This window comes from Microtus pennsylvanicus, chromosome 2, assembly GCF_037038515.1.
Source record: "Microtus pennsylvanicus isolate mMicPen1 chromosome 2, mMicPen1.hap1, whole genome shotgun sequence".
NCBI classification, from domain to species: Eukaryota; Metazoa; Chordata; class Mammalia; order Rodentia; family Cricetidae; genus Microtus; species Microtus pennsylvanicus.
The window spans coordinates 42,946,124-42,958,546 of NC_134580.1; positions in this window are offsets into that span (position 1 = coordinate 42,946,124).

Below are 12,423 nucleotides of genomic sequence, written 5' to 3' on the forward strand. Positions count from 1 at the left end.
CAAATATTTCAGTTACCTGTGTATTAAGAGGCAGGCAGAGGCCACACATACTTCTGCAGTAAAAGAAAACACGCCCCACTTCACTCACCCACCCCCAGACTCACCCCATGTAGGACCTCCCCACCCCAGCTTTGTGTTCCCATACCTCCCCAGCTCCAGCTGCTCTGGAGGCCAGGAGGAAATCCTGATCTAGTCTCCTACAGGAAGTCTGAGTGATTCTCGGCAGGGAAGACTTAAAGACAAAGAGCTCTAATTCCCGACTTAGGTGGGAGTGCTTTTTATTACTGACAAAAAACAGAGTTTCCTTTCTGCCTTATTCAGATGAACTCAGAGTAAATATTTATCCTTCCAGCTAATAGGTCTGTTTGAGGAGTTCTGTGGCTCCCAGACAACCAGGCTGATGGATCGTTTCTTGCTTCCCCACTTGGAGGAGGACTGGGCAGAACGACTTGGCACAAAGAGCCCTTTTCCTGTGGCCTGCCTGTCGCTGTGTATGAGGTATAACACCCTTCTTTGTGCCAGAACAGAGTGGGTGTGAGGGAAGGCCTTGCTAGGACCTCCCTGCTCCACCACTCTGAAATGATTTAATGGTCATATCGTCAGTATTCCCAGAGCAAACAGCCACCCACCTCTAAGGAGGAGAAAGATGGATGGCTGGATTGGGTCGGCAACCTCCACCCTCCTCTTGTGTTTCAAAGTAGGACTTTGTTCACTACAATTTGCACCGAGTGCAGAATTCATGCCATGGGCCCTCCCAACATACACAGGCACATGCATGGAGAAGAATTTACATACATGAATAAATGCAAAGGTTAAATATGGACACAATGCATGGAGAGCTTTGAGAAGAGAGGCTCCTCCTCATTCATCTTTGTATTCTCACATTGCCTAGCAATGCCTGGCTCAGAGAAGATGATTAATACATACTTCTTGAATGAATACATGAATAATTATAATTGCAACCATTTAGTTAGCACTTAGCAAGTGCCAGGCAGCGAGAGAAGCACTGCATACACCATTCTGCTCTTGGGCCCTCACCACAAGCCAGTGAGCGAGGGGCTGTTACTCTTCTAGTTTCCCAGATGTGGAGAGAGGGTCTGCAGGCAGTGTTTCAGTGAAGATGACAGCAGAGGCTTGTGGGAGCAAAAGACGTCTGACTCCAGAACTGATGCTGATCTACTCCTGGACAAAGTTAAATATACTTCTATAGGTGTCGCAAATAGAGAACAGCAGGGTCATTGCTCAGGTGTAAAACCTTATCTGTGAATCTTGATGCTTAAGTGTCTGTCTTTGCCCTGCCTCCCTAGTTATCTGGTGCCCGAGGAGGCATTGGCTTCAGGGTAAGGAAGGTGTATCTGTGATGGATAGGAATAGCAACTTTGACTTTGCTCTTTTGAAACAACACAGAAGTTTGAGAAAGTGAATGCCTCCCTCCCTACCTCTGTCTCTTTTTTTTTCTTTCTATGTTGTTTAATAGTGGCATAGAGGTCAGTGGTTCAGTGAATCCAGCATCTCTAGTAAAGGGGACCCAATCCAGCTGATGTAGGCTTGCTCAGTCCACAAACTCTCTAACTGCAGAAACCTTTGAAAGAGACATAGAACCTTCCTCCAGCAACTGATGGGAGCAGATGCAGAGATCTACACTGGGCTAAGCTCCTAAAGTCCAGTCAAATTGTGGCAGAAGTGAGAATATGATCAAAGTGGTCAAGACCGTGATGGGGACGACCAGTGAAACATTTTACCTGAGCCAATAGGAGCCCACAAACTCTGTCCTGATAGCAAGGGAACAAGCATAGGACCAAACGGCCCTCTGAGTGTGGATGACAGTTATATGGCCGGGGCAGACTGTGGGGCCACTGGCAGTGAGACCAGGATCTATCCATACTTCTTGTACTGGCTTTTGGAATCCATTCTCTCTGGAGGGATATCTTGCTCAGTATAGCTATAGCCAGGAGGGCCTTGGATCTGCCTCAAAGCAGTGTTCTAGGCTTGCTGACTCCCCATGGGGAGCCTTAGCCTCTCTGAGGAGTGGAAGGGAGGTGGAATGTGGGGGGAGGTGGAGGAATTGGGAGGAGGAAAGGAAGTGGGAACTGGCATTAGTATGTAAAATGAAAAAGTATAGTTTTTTCCAATTTAATTAATTAATTTTTAAAAATAAAAATGTGATTATCACTTTAAAAAAGTGATCATTTCTGCAAGGTCTAGCTTCTATAATTTTTCAATTTCCTAAGTCCTTTACAAAGATTTGTGCTAATATTTAGATTCTTATAAAGCTTTCCTTTCTTTACTAATACATAGATGGGCATGTCCAGTTTTTACAAAACTCTGGATATGAGTATTGCCAGCCCCTTCCTCTTCTCTCCTCTCCCCTCCTCTTCTTTCCTCTCTCTTTTCTCACTTATCCTCCTCCTCCTTCTTAGCCACAACTCCTTCCTCTTGCCTGCTCCCTTGGTGTAGCCCGGTCTAGTCTAGGAGTCATGATTCTCCTCTATCTACCTCCTAAATGCAGAGGTGAGTGGTGTGCACCACCTCATCCAACATTGTGCTCATTTCCTGTCATTCCCAGAACACATTATCGCTGACTTGCCTTTTCAAGTAATGCTCCCATATTACCTTGCATTTTTGTAGAACATAAGTTTCCAGCCGACTCGGCAAGGCTATCCTTGGAGACTAGTAAGGCTAACTTCACGTTAAGTACTGGTTGGATTCTTCTTTAGGGGCTCTGAGAAAAATGCTGATCTTAAGCCCATTCGGGTTGTTGGTAGAATCTGGCTCTTTGTAGTTGCAAATAAATGTTTGCTTCTTTGCTGATTGCTATGGTTCAAGTGTTTCTTCAAATATTCACCTTGAAACTTGATCTCTAATGCAAGGGGAGCATGAAAGAGTATGACTTTGGCAAGTAATCAAGCCGCAAATGCTCTAATCTCTCTTACTGGGTGGAGGAAAGTGGTTAGGTTCCTTCCATCTTACTATCCCTTCTGCCTTATGAGAATATACTGGCCCTTCCCTTTGGGGAATACAGTTCCCGGGGACATCTTGAAAGCAGGACTGGTCCCTCTAGTTTACTTTTCTTAAGGACCCATGTAATCAGATTATGACCACCTAGATACTATCCTTTGAAGATCAACCGTGCCATGTAAAATCAGACAACTATGGGAGCAATTCACAATTAGCAATAATAAATGCATGGAGCCAGTCAACATTTTGATCTAGCACTTATGACTTTCAGAACCACGAGGCATAAAATTGTATCATTCATAGATTATCTGGTCTCAAGTATTTTCTCACATTAGCACGAAGAGCCTAAGACTGTGAACACTGGTGAGCAAGTGTTCTCTGTTCTCAGATGCTACCCACAGCTCCTTCCAATGTGACCCCTGGCACCTTTCATCTTTCTCACACTTTGTATCTCTCTGATTTTCCTCCCTTCATCTTAGGTAAGTAGCTGGTGAAAGTTTTTTTCTTAAGGACTCATATGATTAGATTATGGCCACCTGGATAATCTTCTTTGAAGATCAACTGTGCCATGTAAAACCAGACAATTATTGGAGTAATTAAGAAGTTCTTGGGGTTAAGGCAATAAACCTTGGGAGTCATTCTTAGTAATTTGATTGTCACTAATTAAAACTGAGGAAAAGGATATAAGAAAAGTCCATAGGGAAATAAAGGGGATTGACCCATGCACATTTTAGTAGTGGCCCATGGCTTTGAAGAAACTGCCAAAGCGGAATGGATGAATTGCACCACTCCTCAGAAACAAGGTAAACCATCAGGAGAGAGCAAGAAAAAATGAGATACATTAAAATAGGTTCTTGATGGTGGATCTGACAAACTACCACTCAAGTGCCCTGTGATATCACATAGGGAAGGCAAAGGAAAGCCTCCACACAGTCCCTGATAGCGTAAGGACAATTCACACGCACAGTCATCACTACACATCAAGCATAATTCTAGATGCCTTTCATGTATTCATTTTCTTTTCCAATGAACAAATAATACCCAGTATCATTATACTCATCCACTGATGATTAATAACTAAATTAAGGAACTTGCCAGTGTTACATAGCTCATGGCTGGCTGTTTTCTGACACAGCATTTTTAGCTATTACACTGAATGCTTTTGGGATCATAACCTTTGAGGGATGAAGTCATGGCTGAAAGGACTAGGGCAAAAGGCAAAACATAAAGTAAGGGTCTGTGACTCTGAAATGGTGAGGGGACAGTGAAAGTCAACACAGTCTAATAGGCAGACCTAGAAGTTGGAGTTCTGTCTAAAGCAGATGAAAGAGTGGGTGCTGACTGTGTCCTGGGGTCACTCATTTTCAGTTTTCCATCCTTACATTCTCACTGTAAAGCGAGGATAATACTTGTCTCGTTCTTTAAATGATTCTCATATTTTCCAATGGTGTGCAAACACCTTTTTGATGAGCTGTGCAAGTCTATAATACTGTCATCTAATATTGCTTTTTCTAGATTCCAGAGGCTCTGTGAAGTGAAGAAGGCTACCCTTGTTAGGTAAGTGTAGTTTTCATTTTAGGCCAACATTTCTGCTGAACCACAATGACCCATCATTCTGTTTCTGGTTAGTTTTAGTCAACTTCAACAGCTAGAGTCACCTTGGAAGAAGAAACCTCTATTGAGAAATTTCCTTTATCAGTATAAACTGTAGGCAAGTCTATAATATGTTTTCATGATTAATGACTGATGTGGAATGTCTTAGCTACTGTGGGAAGTACCATACCTGGATAGGTAATCCTATGTGGTATAGGAAGGTAAACTGAGCAAGCCATGGGGGGCAGTGATTCTCCATAGCCTCTGCTGCAGTGTCTGACTCCAGGTTCCTGCCTTCAGTTTCGACCTTGGCTTTCCTTGATGATAGACTTAAGCTGTAAGTGAAAAGTACCTTTTTTCTAACCACATCATTTTTGGTCAAAATGTTTTTACCACAGCAGTAGAAACAAACCAGGGTTTTTAGTCATCATTTGTTTCCTTTCTCATGTGTGGGAAGGCAGTAAGAGTTAAGGTCCTTGAGAGATCCTATCGGCAATTAGCAGAGGACACTATGATGTCAACTAAAGGAGAAAAAAGAGAAAACATAAGGGAGTAAGTTGGAGCAATGTGCAAAGGAGGCAAAGCAAGAGAGAACAGACAAGGGAAGTGAGGTTCCCCAGCTCTTCTGCTGAAGGGTGAAGGGCTAAGGAACTTAGGAGGAAAGGTGGCACCAGGTGTGTCTGCTTTCGGAAAAGGAAAGGGAAGTTAGTAGAGACATGGTGAAGAATTATGAAGAAATACTTAGAGGCTGCGTAAGATTGAAAATCATAAATTTGTTATGAAGTCAATTAGCATGGTTACACAATTCCCCTCTAATAGGTCACAGCTGGGGAACAGAAGCAAAAACTCCCCAGTGTTCATATGAAATTTAGAAAGAATCTGGTATCTATTGGACTCCAATGATTCACCCATTCATTCATGATAACGTTATTTATTGAATGGATGCCTACTACGTGGCAGGCATGGTTTTAAACACCGCAAACAGGCCATGTTAAGGCAATAATGAATGCAGATGTGATTTATATGTCACTAACCTAATGTGGAGATATTAACATATTTGTAGACATAGTATATTTATGAATATACTCATATATAAAATTCAATTTCATTGTTGATTTGTTGTTGATTTTGTGTGAATCTGTGTGTGATCTTCATCACTATATATTCACACAAATGTATGAAACACCATTACTTGTCATTTTGTAAATTAGACAGATATAAAGAGACTACAGGTCTGCTTCCAGGTCATGTAGATATAAATGTCAAAGCTAATGCCCAGATGACATGCACTGTCCTGCAAATGTTCATTTCACTGTGGAATCAAGTTCTTCTGTTGCTCTTCCTCAAAAGTTGGTGTTAATGAGAACAAACAAGAAATGATGAACTAAAAAGAGCAAAAGATCATGAAAATAGAGAAAAGAGGAAGGTTTTACTTTGAACATAAAAGGAAGAAGTGAAGAATTTAAAATGTTCTTTGGGAAATTCCACACTATTGGAAGATGGCTGACGTCTGGATATGTGCATCCAGGGCCCTGATACCTGGATTCTGTTGTGGAAATGCTGTCAATGCACTCTGAGCTTCTACTTCAGGATAGGGTTGACATTTCCTGGATGGGAGGCATTTATTTTACTCCCAGTATAGTTTCTAGAGCTCATCACAGTGGTCATATGACAGGCGCCCCTTATGGGAAATGGAACCAATGGATGCATACATATATAATGCTCCATCAGAAGGTGAATGCTCAAGAAACATTGTTTTTGGTGTCCCTTTCTGATTCCAAGCATGTATATGATTCAAAAATTAAGAAACTCTATAGTTCTTGCAAAGGAGATGGCAGTTGATTCATTTACCTGGGCTTTAAGTTGTATACAGTTAGAGAAAGGATATTCCTTTTGTTGATGATAAAACTCTTGATAATACATTTGATGAATATAATTTGTACCATCTAGCTAACTGAAACCAGGCTCTGAAATTTTACTGCCTCTGACTTAGGAGCAATGTCAATTTTCTGCCCTCAAAGACATTGTATAAACATTCCAACTCAGTGGCACCTGAGTCAGCACATCACTGCCAGGGACACGGTAGTTCAGGGAGCAAACAAAATGGTTTATTTATAAGCTGATTTCCCAACTGCAAGCCCCGGAAAATTGCTGTTCTCAGAATTAAATAAAGGTCAGGATGCCTTAGTTCATATTCAGCAGAATATCTAGGAGATGACTTTTTCATGATATGCAGGGCTACACAGGCTGCAATATTGTCTGATGTGTTGACATGACGTGTTTACAGTGATGCACGTGACACGACATACATGAACATGTAGGAAAACACTACTTTGGGCTCTGATGTGGAATGTCCTTCTGTATATGTGTTGCTTATATTGAATAATTAATAAAGCTGTTTTAGCTAACGGCTTAGCAGAGCAAAGCCAGGCTTGGAAAGATATATAGAGAAAGTAGGCAGAGTGGAAGAGATGCCATGTAATTGCCAAAGGAGACAGGCTCTGGACACTTGCCAGTTATCCACAGCCTCATGCTGATACACAGATTAATATAAATAGGTTAATTTAAGATGTGAGAGGTAGTTAGAAATATGCCTAAGCTATCAGTCAAGCAATGTTGTAATTAATATAGTTACTGTGTAATCATTTGGGTTTGGGAGGCTGGGAAATGAACAAAACAGTCTCCATTTACAAATGGCATGCCAACATTGGGCAGCTACATCCACATTAAACCCGAGAGAGCTTGGGAAGAATTCTGGACACAAAAGAACAGAGTTAAGCACAGTTTATTGGTAGCAGCATTTTCTTGGGTGGGCTCTCTTTGCTAGAGGCATGATTCTTTTAAGAGAAGGCTTTCTGACTCCGCATTTGCAAGAAAAACTGTGCAGCTTCATTAAGAAATGGCAGCTTCCTGGTTCATGCTGACATCATAAACTCTGGCTCTCTTTGGAGGTCCTGCACTTAAATGGGGTTTGTGAGCAGTGTCCTACTCATTGCTTAATGATGACATAGATTTACTGAGCCCCTGCACCTGGGGCCGTGAGCATGGATCGCAGAGGCAGTAAGCATAAACCTCCATTGTGTTGGACTGGGTGAAGCAAACAGGCAGGACTGAGGAGTTGGTCCTAGTCATGCCTGCTTAGCATTAAAAAAAAAGTGCTCCTGGTCAGAAAATGATTACAGCTATGCAATAAAGACAGATTCAGCTGAAAAAGACCTCTGAATGGGGCACAGTGTTGGATAAATGTATGTAGGCCCGGGAGAGAGAAAAAAATGGGTATAGATAGTTAGAAAAAGAAGTAAAGTCTTTAAAGATACAGTAAAAGTAATATAAAAGTATTTTCAGTCATAGATTAAAGGAGTAAAGAAAATAAGCTTTGTAAAGATGGGAAATACATAGGGAGTCTGGGTTATGTATATTATTGTGTTTTCTTTAATTTTTTTTTGACCGCAGAGAGAGATATTTGATTCTGGGGGCTGCTAAGCTAAACCACCATATAAATTTTACAGGTATCTTGACTTCAAAATTTTAAGGATATGCTTCTTTGGAAAGGATGTTCTGTATTTGTTTCCACAGAAGATGAGAACCTGTGGATTCTTTCCCAGCTAATGTGGTTTGATGGAACAAAAACCCCTGAAAGGTTTCCATGAACCCTAAAAACCACTTTGCCCAACAAAAATCAGAAAGCAGTTTGGAGAAAACAATGCCCAAATTCCTAAAGTAATTGTTTATAAATGTTTGTTTTCATTTAAAGGGAGTTGATTATAAGTGATTAACGGTCACGGTCAATTTTTTTTATCTAAAAAAAAGGGGGAGATATGATATAGAAATGAATACATTGCAGTGGTACTGATCTTGGTCTATTGACACAGATTTGAGAGAGTAGGTGGAGTCAAAGAGATACCATGTAGCTACAGAAGGAGACATATGTTGGACACTTACACATAAGCCACAGCCTCATGCCAATACACAGATTAATAGAAATAGGTTAATTTAAGATGTAAGAAATAGCTGTAAATATGCCTAAGCTATCAACCAAGGAGTGTTGTAATTAATATAGTTCCTGTGTTATTATTTGGGTCTGGGCAGCTTAGAAGTAAATGAGTTCAGCCTCGGTTTACAGGGCTCCATAATAAATACAATTATAAGTGAATCAAAATTTACAGATAATTTGGAGATTGTAAGTGTCGTGGCCTTACTCCTCAGCAATTCTCACAGCAGCAACCACTGTTATGGTACAGTTTTCTTCTGATGGGCTCTCTGTTTCTGAGCTACCTGTGTACCCCAAGGCTATTATAGCCCTGTCCCACAGGGCAGATGTGCATGCTTTATTCAAAGTTTTGACCACCTCACCTCCTTTTTAATAAGCTTTCATAAGAAATATCAAACTGAGACCTGTCATTTGTTAATTTCTTACTGCATGCTAAAATAATTATCATCATCATTTTTGTCAATCTTGTTTAAACTTCTACCTCAGCGTGCAGAACCTGTGTATGCCTGTTCCAACGTAGCTGCCAATCATTTACGTGTTTTAGAAACTGCAGCTTGAGATAGTGAATTACATTCTTAAAATGATAGAAAGGAATCCATATTTAAAACTCAGGTTTGTTATATTTCAAAGCTAATTTCTTAAAACAAATTTCAACTTTGACTCAACATGTCATTTTAGCAACTACTGTAAAGAATGCCAAATAAGTCCATCTCCCATCTACCCACAACCTTGCAGAAGATCATGCCTCACATGTTGCTCCATTATATTCAGATCCTAGCCATCTCTAATGTATTATCATGCCTGTCATGTGCACAGAAATTGTGTGATAGTGTTTCTTTGTATGTGAGGTACAAATACACCCACATCTCATGTTTTGATGTGAAAAATAAATATGCTAAATATCCAGGTTGTCAGAGTTTTAGTAAATTGTGTGTGTGTGTGTGTGTGTGTATTTCCTGAAAGAAACGTTGCAAATGCTTCTTAAACTAAAGCATACTAAATTTAATACTAAGTCCTTTAAATTTCCAGTTTCTTCCAACAGCTAGAATAAATGGTGATTCTGACTGGAAAGCATAGACCAGTTTGGAGAGGAAGTACAGACCAGAGAACAGGTTGGATGCATTCAAAGGAACAAAATGCCCTATGGCTGGATAGGGACTAAACAGAGGCTTTAAGAATTTCTTCTACATCTGGTCATAGCTCCCAGCCATTCTTAATTTTGGAAATTAAAGCCTCTAGAAAAACTAGGAGGGCACATGCCTCCCAACCTAACATGAAAAGGCACACACCCACTTCATAAAATGTCACCATATCTATAGCTGGGATCAAAAATATAATGTGGGGCAGGGCTAGTGGAAGGGAAGAGAGCAGTTGGACCAAATTAGTAGTGTTAGCATGGATTTTTGTGCTACTGCAGAACAAGACACTGTCCTGTGCATTGACTTAGAAGTCATCAAATAGAATTCCAAATGCCAAGGCCTGAAAAACCTACCCCCCATTGTTCTTTCCTTTCTTTATCGAGCAGGCAGAACCGCAAGCTGAGAGGATCCCAAGGTATTTTTAGCTGTGTATATTGATTTCTTTTGCATGTAGGAACTACTATATTCCATTAAAGCCCCCAAAACAATAAAAGAGGAAAACCAGTTGCAGCAAAATCTTATGTACAGCATGACAAAATAATATTAAAATGACAGCCTGCTAGGGAGTTACTAAACTTACAATGTTTGGGTATTCTAGCATTTAATAAATCTCCCTCTTCAATGGCTTTTCTTATCTCAATCATACCTTTTGATTAAAGATTTTATAGCAGAACTCTTAGATCAGTGGATATAGTGTGTATTGGCAAACTATTGAGCAGCCCAAGAGAAGATAGTTGAGATCAATAACTGACATTGGTAAAGCATCAGAAACAGCTGATCTCTGCTGCAGAGTTCTTCCTCTATCTAGATTACCTGTTTTCATCCATAGCACTATTGCCCCTAATTGAAGGTCTTTGTTACCCTAAACTTGTGCAGCTTAGTTTTAGCTATGCTTCCTGACTTGGATGTTTGTGTGGAGTGTAGAGGAACACTGATGTCTCCTTGTCTTCTCCTCTGCCTAAATAAGATGACCTGCAGGGAAGCTGTTTGTGACTAACCTATTGGAGCATAGAACCCGATACCTTATTTTCAGTCTATTGCCCTTTCATGTAGTAGGTGATTTCTTCTCGAGTTCCTGCCTGAGCCTATGAAGCAGACTTTTGTTGTTTTCTTAGAAGTGGATTCTGCCTGTCTTTTCACTCCACTTTCATTTCAGCCTGTGGGAGGGAGAACTATTCAGAAAGTGATTCAAACTGGTAAGGTATTAGGTATGTATTGCACTAATCTTGATTGTTTCAAGGGATCAAGGTTCTGTAGAGATCTCTGTACTTCAGGAATTATGTTGAAACTGTAATTATGGCAACAATTAAAAGACACTATTGTGTCTAACTTTGCTTTACTGATGGTAAGAAGACAAGTTATATCTCATTCTAGCTAATTCTGGATCAATATTGCAATATGTAATCACATTGAATCATTACATAACTGCTATAATACTGTTTTATCTTATGTGTGAGGTCTAGAGAGGTTAGCGATTTCTTCAAGACACACAGATGTAATAGGCACAGTCAGGATTTGACTATAACTTCCTTCCCTTAAGTCATGGCTCATTCTACTATTTCATAAATATATCCTATTGATCTCCTGTGCAGAATGGTAAAGTGGAAAGAAAATGAGAAAAAAAAATGTATCTGGTATTGATGAGAGTGAACCAGTAAGAATTAATAAAAAGGAGCTAAAGAGTAAGGGGTCAGCAAAGAGAGGGGGACTTTCTTGATAATGGAAAATATTCTTTAAGAATTTTCAGTGTGTTAAATGGGGAGGCTAAGTGGGTAAAGAAGACTCCAGGCCCTTGTCTGGGCTATGCTGAGAATGTGTGGTTGAGCATTTTCTAGGAAGTATCTACTTTTAGATGTGTTGTTATCTTCGTGATGACTAACATTCTATTATTTCTGGTTAAATTTATGTATTTTACATTAACATATACCTTAGATATCCTAATTTATTAGTTATATATTAATTATTTACTAATTAATTAAGATATATAAACTCCATCTACAAATGATAGCAACTCCATGAGAACTATTAATTATTGCTGCTATTCAGATGCTAGTAAACATGGCTGTGATATCAAGCCACGGGATTCATTTTTTTAAATTTCCCTTTTCATCCCATTTTGGGTAAGAATCCCCTAATTAGTCTGAGTATGAAAATCTGAGGTTCGGGTTTAAATGAAGAGATATCTTACATGAAATTCTATATGGTGGAAATGTCCTAAAATTAGTGAATGACAATTATCTACTTCGAAAGTCAGTAAGTCCAGTCCTAGAAATAACATAGCTCATATTTAGTCTTTTCAGCATTTTTGAGAAACAAAAATTGCATATATTTATGACATATTAAATGGTATTTAGAAATAATTATGAATTGAGAAATACAAAAATCAAGCTAATTGATATATTCAGTATTCAATTCTATTTACATTAATTTCATGGTAAGAACACACAATATCTACTCAGAACAATTTTGAAGTGTATACAATACAGTATCTAAAGAATCATGGTGTATAACAGATTTCTGGAACTTGTTCCTTTTGTATAGTGAAATTTTATAGACTTTGATGACTTTCTCCTCCATCCTCCACCCCTCAGTTCCTGGAAGCTACCATCCTAATTTCTTCTTCATGTATTCAACATTATTTAGAGTAAAAACAAAAGTAGGATGGTATGACATTTGTCCTTTCTTACCTTGTTTATTTAGCTAAAATGAATGTTCAACCATCCATGTTGTTGCAAGTACTAC